The following is a 14476-nucleotide window of genomic DNA, read 5'->3' on the forward strand; positions in this document are numbered from 1 at the left end:
TAACTCATTATTACATCAAATAGTTTTAATAATACATGACTGAAACTGCACATTAAAATTACATATATGCCTATTTTATGGTCATCTCAGAGTCATATGTAAGTTAGACCATAGGCATCGTACTAATGGATCACGCCAATCTCCCACCACCCTCTCTCTCTCTCTCTCTCTCTCTCTCTCTCTCGTTTCTTCAATATATTTACGTTTATACATTGTATAAAATATACCTCTTGTCCACATGCTTAAAATTCTGTAATCACGGGTAATAAGTTAGAGGGACAACATGTTTCTGAACCATATACCATGTGTATGTTTATCTTACAATGTGATACGTTGACGCCAATCCACCCTGCTGATCATATCCTGAAGACTACAGGGAGTTGATATAGGCCCAAAGGATCTGAATCTGGTAATACAGGTCCCAAAAACTTGAAGCCGTTAATAAATGCCAAAAAGACTTGAGGCTGTTGAGACATGTCGAACTGTATGGTGAGATAACTACAGAAATATACTTCACCGACATAACAGAGAGAACAAATTTGCTCATGTAAATACGACTTACGAAGAAGAAATCTTTAAAAAGTTTTGAAATATAGTTATGTGCCATTTAAGTACGCCATTGCCATAGATTGTGAGACCTTTCGTAGTTTGCTGCAACAGGTGAATTTCGACAAAACATGACACATCTTGCTTTTTCTAAGGAAGCAGACTGGCGATAGGCTGCAAGTTGTTCTGTGAAAATTGTTAAGGCAGAGTGTTATAATAGATGTAACATACGCAATATTGTCAATGAGAGGCCCCGGATGTCCGAATGGTCTAAAGCGATCACTACCATCTCACTTCTTACCTCGTGGGTTCGGGTCTCGGGCTCGACCAATGTGGGTATATGAGAACGCAGCTAGTAGCTGCCAGTGAATCATTCGTTGTCACCCGAGTTTTCCCAGGTTCTTCCTCCACCAGTAATACTTTCCGCCATATATAGCTTTTATTGTGCTGATAAACAAAAACATCATCAATAAGCTTAGGTTATCACTATAAGATACATTATTGATAAGTGATCTTGAACGCTTGGTCTCTGATAAAATAGTTTCCGAGCTGCGTATTAGGACAGTATTAGAAACTGGAAGTATTTATAAAACGCAGATGTCGGATCCTTGAACGTCTTTCATCCATAATTCTTATTTTGTGTCAATTGCTTATTATTTAAAAAAGTGTACTTAAAGTCCATATATAGTTTGGACGTTTTCTCAAAAAGGGGAAAAAAAAAACACTATTGCCAATGCAACTGTTACATGACCGACTGTAGAGTATATTTTAAAATCTTGCGCAAGCAGTCAAAGACATATGGAAATGTATAAAGGTTATCAATAACTCACTGCATTACGATACTTCAAAATGCCTCATCAAAACTATCTTTTTTAGACATTTCAACACAGGGCAAACCAGTTTCAATTAAAATTTCACACGTATACATTTTTGTGCTGCAGTACTGCACCCGACCGTTGTTGGTTTTAATGGCTACATCATGACCAGAAAATAAAGTTATACGGCCTAACGGGCAACTTTAGCAGACAACAAATGCTATGCTATTTTTGACGAGTATCCAAGTAGAGACTCTTGGACTACTATTTCGACGCTCTATAGCTGCTCTATAACGGTTCAAGAAAGAGATCACCAAATATCTATGAATGAATATACATTTACCGTTATAACAACTTTTATAAATTTGCATATTGGAACATAGCTTTTGTATGATCATGTTCATATAAAAGTAGGAGCTTTAATGCTGACATGTATGCATATGAATATAACAACCTTTCCTAGGAGAGAGAGAGAGAGAGAGAGAGAGAGAGAGAGAGATCAGTAATTGTTAATGTTTTGCTTAGTGCAAGCGGAGATAAATTAAATTAGCCAGATTGGCATCCATTATATTGCAAATACGCGATGTGGTATCTGAAATGAAATTATTTATGTAACTTTTTCGCATAAAACTTATTAAAGAGTTGAAACAGCTCAGGTTAATTAGATATTAGTTTCTCACTGGTTGTTGTCAGTTTATTGCATTTATCTTAATCAATCCCTGACACACGTGATCCCTTGCTACATCCCGTGCACTTGAAAGGAGTGTTATTCGCTACATGATTTGTATTCTTTATATATATATATATATATATATATATATTGTCCGTATTGTCTATCAATACTTTTCTTTCTCTGTTTTTTTTATGTTTACATCAAATTATAATCCTGCTTCATTCCATTTTATTTTCTGCAGCCCGAAGATGGGCGGTTGCTACATGGTTGGCTATTGTATTATCTTGTTCTGTAATTGCGTAATTTATGTATGCTGTATTGTGTGACACTTAGATTGGATAACTTTACTGATGCCCAATCTCTGTCTGTCTGTCTGCCTCTCCATTCGTCCCTCTGTCTCTCCCTCCCTCCCCCTCTCTCTCTCTCTTTATATATATATATATATATATATATATATATATATATATAGAGAGAGAGAGAGAGAGAGAGAGAGAGAGAGAGAGAGAGAGAGTGTTATGCGTCTTCAGTTTTTGTTTGTGTTATCTTTTCTCCATGAATAAATGTCATGTATATCTATATTGTGTGATTGACCTTGCTTCATAATCGAAATCTAGGGCCTATCTGACAAAAGACCGTGTTAATTTGTAAACACCATAATACGTAACATATGTCTTTATGACTATATATTAAATAGTCAGATAATTATTCCTGTAGGTAAATACGTTTACTTATATGACACAGTTTTTAATATGGAAATGTTTATCTGTTTCACAAACTTAGGTTGTTGGAGAAAGGAAGTTGACATTCAATTTACTGTTTTTGTGTTGTAGCTTTTAATATTAATGTTGTTTGCTTCAAGTTTACTCATTCCTACCTTAACACCCAAAGTCAAATCAGTCGTATTGGTGTGTTTAAAGTTGTTTTTGTGAGGAAACATTTATTTATTTTAGTTATTCACTGGAATTACAAAGTGCTCATTGATGTTTCTTGGACATAGTCATCATGTTTTAATTATTATGATTTTTGCAAACACGTCATGGAAAATTTGTATTATATCATAGTGATACACCAAGACTTGTAACACATCGCCATAGTCCAGGCTAAGCACATGCATTATTTGGAATACCATTGGAAGTCACTTGGAACTTTATTTATTTGGAATTAAAATATAACTCTTAGGACAATTTGGGATTTAATTCATAGTACTGTAAGTTCTTTGCACATTTCTCTTTGTATTATTGACAGTTAAATTATTCACTGGTTATTAATTTTTTTTATTGGTTTTCACTCTTTTCTGCTATTTTGACCATAGAGACGTAGCAATATATTAATGTGTGTGTGCGTGTGTTTGTGTGCGTGGGTGTGTGAGATTGCTGGCATCGCATTTATGAAACTGAATTCATAACTGAATCTGAAATTCAATAATCAACAGCAGTTACTGGTTGCCATTTTCCCTGAGAGTCAATAATTTTATAATTAATCTTAATTTCTTGTACAAATTGTTAATTTCCACTCAAAAAATTCAATTCAGTGGCTAATTCGAAAGCAAAGAAATAAAAAGTAGTTCATATTTAGTATTTTGCTCTTAACTTCCTGAAAAAATGTGCTGGCTTTAATTATGTGCTGGAAGCTTTTGCACCTTTCTTCCCCGAAAGAAGTCGCATGTGGCAATTGGTATTTGGTGTATGGGCCACTTCGACTTGCTGTGAACAGAGTCGTTTTCTTTATTATGGAAGATCGTCTTAAGAGATTAAACGATTGCTTCACATTTTTGGATGAATCATCGTACTGGAGGGAGGATGAAGGTACTAGGACATCATACATACATACACACACACACACACACACACACACACACACACACACATATATATATATATATATATATATATATATATATATATATATATATATATATATAGAGAGAGAGAGAGAGAGAGAGAGAGAAGACTTACTGAAGTATACGTTTTATTATTTTGACTGTAAAGGTTTTCAGAATTTTTTTTCTCCATTGCTTCTTAAGGGGGTACGATTTCTGCGACCTCTACTCCAGTCGGTACTTGTCACGTTTGCTACAAAATAAAAACGTCGGCCCAGCTACTGATGGCAGAATTTTGATTTGTTTCTATTATGTTCTGAGACTACATAAGGACACCACTCAAAGCTAACTTTATTTTAACTAACATTGTGAAATCGGGAATCAGTAGTAAACATAGAAACATTTTCCGTCGATCTTGGGATCATTATTTGCAGTTGGCTTGTCAAAACATTTCGCCCAATTCGTAGAATACCATTATTTAAACATCCTTCTGTTGTGGGGTTGGTAAACAACGTCCAGGTACTCTATCTTCTGTGGATTTTTCCTGAAAGGTTGGACTCATTTTTTACCTGTAGACCTAAAATTCAAGCCAGGAATTCATAGGGAATAACAGTGCCAGTAATATATTATTGTGGTTTTTAAAAGGGGTATTTTTGTACGTTTATTGTAGGCAAGGAAGTATGGAAGCTCACAAACGATTGGCTTAAAGGATCGATGTGTGTATAGATCAGCAGAATACGCTATCCGTCTCGGGTGAACTTGTATATACAAAAGACGTCATTGATCGAAGAGCTCTTACAGGCACAAGATACCGCCAAGAGAACAGTGAATGACTGTTTAAAAGTACAAGGTAAGTTTCTAGATTGTTTTCTTAACACATTGTATCAACTCATTTTCGATGTGTATTCAGTAACAGTTCGATGAAAGAGTCTTCTGATTTGTCATGTTGGATTTCAGCATTGTCTGTTGAAACTGTGAAATATGAAGACGAGATCAAAATCGCTGAACATATTCATACATAAAGAAAGGTGCATATGAAGTGTTCTACAAACTGCTTCATTATTGTGTTCCACATTCAAATCACATCTAGCAATGGTCATTATAAATGCTTAGGACACAAGTATTTGTAAATGAAAAAACGTATTCCATATGGATCACAAATTGCTGAATATTTCCGTCCCGTTTATCACCTCAAGAAAGAAGGTCATTGGTTGAAAACGGCTTTTAAAATTAAAATTTCTTCACAAATCTCTCAATGATTAGATAGATTAATTAATTGATAGATAAACCGATTGAACAGTCCATCCATACATACATGTATTCATTCGTGTATCATTAATTCATTCATTCATTCATTCATACATTCATTCATTCATTCTTTCTTTCTTTCTTTCTTTCATTCTTTCTTTCTTTCTTTCTTTCTTTCTTCATTCATTCATTCATTTAATGTGATATCGATTATTGGTAAACATTGTGCTGATATAGCAAAGATACAATTATCTGTTCAATGCATACAACTGTGCCTCAATGCAGATTAAAGTTGAAATGCACACATTAACGTTTGACTTATTTAGAGTGTTTGTCTACATAAAAGGCATGACAGTTCATGTCATTTCTCATGTTCTTGCTGTAACATCAGTCAGACTAGTTATTGTTGTTATTGCAAAGGGCTTTACATGTAATATTACTATTGTAAAGGACTTTACACATACTATTGCTATTGTAAAGGGCTAACAAGTAATATTGTTCTTATAAAGGGCTTGACGTAGTATTGCTATTGTAAAGAGCTTTACACGTACTATTGCTATTGTAAAGGGCTTTACACGTACTATTGCTATTGTAAAGGGCTTTACACGTACTATTGCTATTGTAAAGGGCTTTACACGTACTATTGCTATTGTAAAGGGCTTGACACATGCTATTGCTATTGTAAATGGCTTGACATGTTGTTTTGCTATTGTAAAGGGTCTGACATGAAATATTGATATTGTAAAGGGCTTGACATGTAATATTGATATTCTAAAGTGCTTTACACCTATTATTGCTATTGTAAAGGACTTTACAGGTAATATTGCTATTGCAAAGGACTTTACAGGTAATATTGCTATTTTTAAGGTCTTTACAGGTAATATTTATATCGTAAAGGGTTTGACAGGTACTACTGCTGTTGTAAAACTTCTTTTGGGTGCATTGACGTTTACACACAGTCAGCGATGTTGCATTATTTATGAAGTTTATTATCGATCGTTAACTATAACTCTAGTATTCTATGCCTGTTTGCTACATTCGTCATACATCGTTGCAATTCAATAATATATCTATCATATGAAATCTGAAGCGAAATAGGCTTTGAATTCCTTTAGTAGGTAAATCATGAAAACCTATTCTTTTTCTAATGTAAAAGTGAGAAAGATAAAGAACTGTTAAGACGGGTGTTTGTTTCCCAGCCTTTTGGAACGTGATTATGGTCAAGTATTATTTAGATATAGATATGACGTCTAAATGTCCAAAGCACCTGTTATGTATATCTATATGTTTTTATACTCTTGGCACACGATTTTATCTATACTATCTGCAGTTCTTGTTTGCGACTATAAACTATTATGATCATCTGTAGTCAATATATTAGATAAATTTTGTACACGGGTTATAAAATTATATTTTAAGACAGTAATAGTGTAGGATGCGTAGAACCTATAAGATGATGTTCATGTAGGTGTTTACGATAATTATTAATAATATTAATAATAAAACCTGTTGACAAGTTATGGGGTACTTTATCATTGGCTGGTAGGTTCAGGTGTGTTCTTAGAAGAATTAAGTTCATTCCCATTAAATGGGAAGGTTACATGAGTAGATATTGTGAAATATTAGATTGAGTAGGAAAGTCTTTCACTTGGTGTATATTGCGATATACAGTCGCAATAGACACTTGGAAATGTATATAAGGAGAGAACTGAGCAATTATTGTATTCATATTTTGGATTCTTATTTCTCATGTTCTTGATGTAACATCGGTTTGCAGAAGTATTTAATGTTGTATTTAGATATTATTTGAACGGTAACATTTGTTTGAATTATTCAATGGAACTAGAAAGTGCTCACTGAACTAAATTTATTTTGAGACAATTGTGAAATTATTCAATGGAACTAGAAAGTGCTCACTGAACTTAAATTATTCTGAGACCATTGTGAAATTATTCAATGGAACTAGAAAGTGCTCACTGAACTAAATTTATTCTGAGACCATTGTGAAATTATTCAAAGGACTTATGGAGGATGCCATTGTGATACATCAGGATTGTTTTGAATTCGATTCATAATACTGCAAGTTCTTCTTAAAATGTCGTTTTATAACATTGATAATTAAATTATTTGTTAAAATTTACACAATTTATTGGTTCTGTTTATTTCTCTTGCTTATAGAGTATCTACAAACTCAATCATACTAGTTAAATATAAATGTTAGATCGCTAAAGTTCGCACCTGGTTGACATGTAGATATTTTCATTAATATTGCATCACACGTATATAATTCTCCAAAGCTGTTTATAGTAAATGTTGAATTAAGCTGGTCTTTTTCATTTGCCCTTCAATTTATATGTATTTTCATCACATTTTCATTTCAGCAAAGCGACGTCTTTGATTATAACAGCAGTTCACCCTAATTTGGTGTGTAGGTGGACGCTGAATAGGCTATATATATCCTAGGCCATATATGACTGTAATTGTGAGAGATCCATGTTATCGTTTAGTGAAATTATGTCCTTTAAATTTTAAATTAGAAAATTTTCGTTTACTGGATATCAAACAAAGTTATTTGTTTATTAATGGCACTTTCAGGACATTCGTTTGTCAATATCGTGTCAAGGGAATAGGAAATATGTGATTTTAAAAGGAGTAATCCATACAACCGACCGGCTGGACTACTACATTACCTAACGAAGCAGTTTGATATCGATTAAGGAGACATCGATGCAACTGACCGGCTGCCACTCGTTAAAATATCACGTTACTTGATACAACAACATGAAAAACATCCGGTATTAATGTAAAAAAAAAGAAACATCCTGTATGTAATATTGTTTTCACATTTTCATTAGAGCAAGAATATTTTTCAAGCTATTTTAAAGGATGAAGTTTTTTCTCTGAAAAATGTCACAATCCCACCTCTCTCTTCGAAGATTAAATGGTCGTTTCACCCATTTATAAGAACACATGCATAATTCCATAGTGATTGTATTCTCTTTTCATACCTACGATAGTTCTGCTCCTCCACCCCACCCCACCCCACCCAGATTACAACGGTTTTGTTTGTACATTTGTGACGCTATATAACACACTCTCCTCAAGGTAAGCCTACTATTTACATTGAATATTCATATATCTTTAAACAAATAAACTGATATAATATCAACAAAGAATCAACCATTTTGTCCAACAATAACTAATCTTCCAGGTTTATAGTCTCACAGGTCGTGTCTTCCCTCACAACTACAATCAAAATTATGTACGATTCACTTTTGGCACTTAAAGCCTTCTTCTGCATAAGTGTTCCGCGCAACCCGGTGTCCACCTGTTTTCTAAGTGGAACGCGCATGCCGTTATATCTTACATGCTTGAAAAAGACTTGAGATCCAAATATACCATTTCAAACTGTCCTCAATAAACTGGTTGTTATTACGTCATAGTAATTATAGGTTACTGCGTTTGTATGGGAAAATATGAACGAGTTATTCGGATGGAATACTGCACGACCTTGGAGTGCAATATATCCATCCCACAAAACGAGTTCATATTTCCCCATACAAATGCAGTAACCCTTTTATTATATGCTCATTTTCTTATTCTACCTAATGCTTAATTATATTAACAAAATACACTACAAGAAACAAAGTAACTGAATGTATGCCGTATTCCAAACTAAATACACAAGCGCAGATTTATCATTACACAGCAACATTATTACTGCGCACATAGCTCCGCCCAGATAAATTTGAACATAGTCACGCGCTAGACATAACTTTCAAAAGAAAATGGCGTGTCTAGTTAAAATTAACATTTGGAGTCATATTGTGAATGAATGCGCATTGCAACAACGTTTCCATTTGACCTGGAATAAATATATTTTGGTATTTTTGTCGATTCTACGAAACTTCTTGTTTATGGACTGGATTTATATGTGACAATTCCATATGAAATACATCGAATTGAAGAAGCGAGGGAGAAGCGTGTTGACATCTGCAGATGTGTTTCTGTTTCTGTCATTGAATGTTTTAAATCATAATGTTGGAAAAATATGAAGTCATTCAATTGCAATTATCAAAAAGACGCTATGGAATTTAATGCTTATTTCGTTTTGAGTGCAGTAAGGAGAATGTAATTGCACTTATATTCGAAATTACAGTACAATTTCGAAATGTGTAATCAAGATTGAGAACCTATGACATGGCTCATGTAATTCGGATTTGCAGAACTAAGAAAGTACATTTTGAGGAAATTCTGGATGTAAAACTGAAAGTATATTTTTTTTTTGCCATTCTTATTACCAGCTAAAGTAGAAAGTTTATGCATTGTCACTTGCATATTATTTGTAAGGACCCTTTCTGGCGTCTACTGTATAGCTAGCCTAAATCCGAAATATTGTATCAAACAAGTTAACGCGGAATGTGCCAAAGCAGCTGGTATGTGGCAGTCCACAAAACATCTGCTTTACTTCATTCAGAAACAAATTTAATCAACCAAAACGTAAAACGCCTACTAACGCGAGTGTACATGATTATTTACAAATCAATGTACTAGCGTCTGCGTCCATTGCTTATTGCTTGTTTGCAATAGAAAGAAGTTCCTTCATGAGTGCAATATGAAGTTGCGCGCGAGTTCAGTATTGTAAAATATTGAACGATTCTGACAATTCAAAGTTAACGGAGAAAAAAATGAGCATATAATAATCTTCATGACGTCACACTGATTTCTATATGTGTCATCACTAATATCAACATCGGAAACGATTACTGAATATTGAATAGTAGGTTTGTTATTTGCATTATTGATCAATGTTATAACAAAGCAAGCAGAACATTATTTATAAACTGTAATGCATTTGTATGGGAAAACATAAACGAGATTTTCGGATGCATGCTGCACGACCTGTGAGAGTGAAGTATCCATACGAGAAAACTCGTTCATATCTTCCCATAAAAATGCAGTAACCGTTTTATTAGATACTCATTTTCTTTTTCTACCGAAGGCTTAATAATTATAAAAAGGCACAAAAAAATCAAAGTAATTGAATTTATGCTGCATTCCAAAAATATACACAACTGTATATTCATCAATACATAAAAACAATATTAATAAGCACATAGTACAGCCCTGCAACCTTACAACTTAGTCATCTGTTTCTAAAAGAATTGTCGTTTTGGTGTACTTAAATGTTAAATTTAGAGTCATATTGTGAAAGAATGCGCATGGAGTTGGTTTCTATATTGATCCAACTCAATTCTGCTCTTCCAAATGTGATTGACTCGATTATTGGGTCAATTCAGTGTACTAAGGAGAATGGACTTTAGATGGAATTGTACTCTAAATTCCAGTACAATTTTGATGTGAACCAGGTTCTGCAGGACATGCCATTCGGACTATCAAAGCTAAGAAAGTACATTTTGGAGAAAGTCAAGATGTATTTAAATAAATGTATTACCATTCTTATTACCAGCTTATGAAAACATGTTTATGCCCTGACATATGCATCTCGCTTTTGAACCTATACAGTGTCTTCTGTCGCTAATTTAACACTGTATCAAAATTGTTACACGGAAAAATTAAAAAGTAGCTGTTGCGTGACTCCTTATAGCCAGAGGAAATAATACTTTTTCATTGTCTTGGTTTATTGGCTCCGAGGCTCTTAGTTTCCTATCAAAATCATGATTTGCACTTTTTTTTTCCTCGAATCTAGTATGCTGACAGACTTGTAAGATGGTACGTCTCTGACAGATATGCGACAGCCATTGGCCTCAATAAACTTTTCTATGTTATATTTTATATCCCCTAGAGAACATTGGTCAGTCTGAACAATTCTATTTGCCTATTCTCCTAATAACTGTTTCAATTATCAAAACGGAATTTTCAATTACTGCGTCTCTCACGTTTGTTGTTGACATTGAAATATCACATTCATGCCTTGGCTTGTTTGAAAGGCTCGTTTCTGACTCAGTTAACTCATCCACATCGTTAACTTTATCATCTAAACTTTCAAACGTAGGAAACAGCTTGTTACATCATTCACAAACAAATCTGATCAACCAAAACCTAAAGCGTGTACTACATGAATTTACATGGTTTGTTTTCAAAGTAGTTCCCAATACACTATGCTATTTTTAGGCATAGATGCCGGACACGTTCATGCAATAACAAGGTGTTCAGTATCGTAAAAAAGATGCACGATTCTGACAATGTAAAATTTACGGAGAAAAAAGGAATATATATATAGGGAGAGAAAGAGAGACAAAAAGAGATAGATAGATAGATAGAAGACATTATTAATCAACAACCCCCTGAACTATTAACAACAACAGTTTACGAGGTTTTCAGTTGTGCTCAAAGTTAGCAGTATAGAAGTCTGTAAATTTATACACATCCATTAAGTAATTTATTTCTTCATCACAGAGTATAGTTTTTATCATCATGTTATAAGAGTTTATGCTGCTTATCTCGATGCCATCATAGTCTAATCTGCCCATCTCGAAACCATCAGAGTTTATGCTGCTTATCTCGATGCCATCATAGTCTAATCTGCCCATCTCGAAACCATCAGAGTTTATGCTACTTATTTCGATACCATCATAGTCTAATCTGTTCATCTCGAAACTATCAGAGTTTATGCTGCTTATCTCGTTGCCATCATAGTCTAATCTGCTCATCTCGAAACCATCAGAGTTTATGCTGCTTATTTCGATACCATCATAGTCTAATCTGTTCATCTCGAAACCATCAGAGTTTATGTTGATTATCTCGATGCCATCATCGTCTAATCTGCTCATCTTGAAACCATCAGAGTTTATGCTGCTTATTTCGATACCATCATAGTCTAATCTGCTCATCTCGAAACCATCAGAGTTTATGCTGCTTATCTCGATGCCATCATAGTCTAATCTTCTCATCTTGAAACTATCAGAGTTCATGCTGCTTATTTCGATGCCATCATAATCTAATATGCTCATCTCGAAACCATCAGAGAGTTTGCTGGATATCTCGATACCATCATAGTCTAATCTGCTCATCTCGAAACTTTCAGAGTTAATGCTGCTTATCTCGATGCCATCATAGTCTAATCTTCTCATCTCGAAGTTATCAGTGTTTATGCTGCTTATCTCGATGTCATCATAGTCTAATCTGCCCATCTCGAAACCATCAGAGTTTATGTTGATTATCTCGATGCCATCATCGTCTAATCTGCTCATCTTGAAACCATCAGAGTTTATGTTGCTTATTTCGATACCATCATCGTCTAATCTGCTCATCTCGAAGCTATCAGAGTTTATGCTGCTTATCTCGATGCCATCATAATCTAATATGCTCATCTCGAAACCATCAGAGAGTTTGCTGGATATCTCGATACCATCATAGTCTAATCTGCTTATCTCGAAACTTTCAGAGTTTATGCTGCTTATTTCGATGCCATCAAAGTCTTATCTGCTCATCTTTAAATTTTAAGAGTTTATGCTGCTTATCTCGATGCCATCATAATCTAATCTGCTCATCTCGAAACCATCAGAGAGTTTGCTGGTTATCTCGATACCATCATAGTCTAATCTGCTTATCTCGAAACTTTAAGAGTTTATACTGCTTATTTCGATGCCATCAAAGTCTTATCTGCTTATCTTTAAACTTTAAGAGTTTATGCTGCTTATCTCGATGCCATCATAGTCTAATCTGCTCATCTCGAAGCTATCAGAGTTTATGTTGCTTATCTCGATGCCATCATAGTCTAATCTGCTCATCTCGAAACCATCAGAGTTTATGCTGCTTATTTCGATACCATCATAGTCTAATCTGTTCATCTCGAAACTATCAGTTTATGCTGCTTATCTCGTTGCCATCATAGTCTAATCTGCTCATCTCGAAACCATCAGAGTTTATGCTGCTTATTTCGATACCATCATAGTCTAATCTGTTCATTTCGAAACTATCAGAGTTTATGTTGATTATCTCGATGCCATCATCGTCTAATCTACTCATCTTGAAACCATCAGAGTTTATGCTGCTTATTTCGATACCATCATAGTCTAATCTGCTCATCTCGAAACCATCAGAGTTTATGCTGCTTATCTCGATGCCATCATAATCTAATCTGCTCATCTCGAAACCATCAGAGAGTTTGCTGGTTATCTCGATACCATCATAGTCTAATCTGCTTATCTCGAAACTTTCAGAGTTTATACTGCTTATTTCGATGCCATCAAAGTCTTATCTGCTTATCTTTAAACTTTAAGAGTTTATGCTGCTTATCTCGATGCCATCATAGTCTAATCTGCTCATCTCGAATCTATCAGAGTTTATGCTGCTTATCTCGATGCCATCATAGTCTAATCTGCTCATCTCGAAACTATCAGAGTTTATGCTGCTTATCTCGATGCCATCATAGTCTAATCTGTTCATCTCGAAACTATCAGAGTTTATGCTACTTATCTCGATGCCATCATAGTCTAATCTGCTCATCTCGAAGCTATCAGAGTTTCTGTTGCTTATCTCGATGCCATCAACGTCTAATCTGCTCATCTCGAAACCATCAGAGTTTATGCTGCTTATCTCGATGCCATCAACGTCTAATCTGCTCATCTGGAAACCATCAGAGTTTATGCTGCTTATCTCGATGCCATCAACGTCTAATCTTCTCATCTCGAAACCATCAGAGTTTATGCTGCTTATCTCGATGCCATCATAGTCTAATCTGCTTTTCGATGCTATCAGAGTTTATGCTGCTTATCTCAAAACTATTAGAGGTCATGCTGCTTGTCACTATGTTATCAGCGTTTATGTTGTTTATCTCGAATTTAGTCTGCTTAACATGATGATATAAGAGTTCATGATCTTTCTGCATGCTATCAGAGTTTATGCTGATTTTCGCGCATAATTATCATTAAAAGTATTTTGTAAATTTTGTCTTTTCTCAAGTATTGCCGAATATTGCCTGACCTTTAAAAACTTCAGCATTTATATTGTCTTGGATGTTATTATAACACAAGTAGCTTTGAATATAAAAGTATATACTATCCAAAACTTGTAATTGAATACTGGTCTTGATACCGTTGTTATTGTTTTAATGTTACATTTTCGAAACAATTATATCGCCTATGAAAGCTGTTAAATTTATCACAAGCCACTTTGCGCCGTTGTTTATGTTTGCAAAGAAACTGTATTTATTTTGCTCTGTGATCTTGCAGCAGGTAGGTTGAAGCATTTATTTCAGTAGTAAGGTTTTTAATATCATAGTATGTTTTGGGGATTCGATGGTATTTTTTGCGGTAACTAACATGAGTATTTCTGAGAGTCAAGAGTATTTTGTTTAAATTAATGTTTTTCGAAAGTTGATGGTATATTTATTTTTCTTAAGTTGTTTGG

The 14476-nt window shown here is 34.4% G+C and overlaps 1 protein-coding gene across 2 annotated transcripts in view; it reads left to right on the forward strand.

Annotated features, from left to right (window-relative positions):
• The first annotated feature begins 4611 nt into the window (after positions 1-4611).
• The window catches only part of LOC149804103 (uncharacterized), a 37353-nt gene continuing 27488 nt past the window's right edge, over positions 4612-14476 (forward strand). For both annotated transcript variants that reach the window (XR_016420302.1, XM_089954069.1), the window contains exon 1: positions 4612-4703. The gene's annotated coding sequence lies outside the window, so the exon portion shown is untranslated. The remainder of the gene's footprint in view (positions 4704-14476) is intronic.

This window comes from Sinohyriopsis cumingii, chromosome 3, assembly GCF_028554795.1.
Source record: "Sinohyriopsis cumingii isolate HCF-2022 chromosome 3, ASM2855479v2, whole genome shotgun sequence".
Classification (NCBI taxonomy): Eukaryota; Metazoa; Mollusca; class Bivalvia; order Unionida; family Unionidae; genus Sinohyriopsis; species Sinohyriopsis cumingii.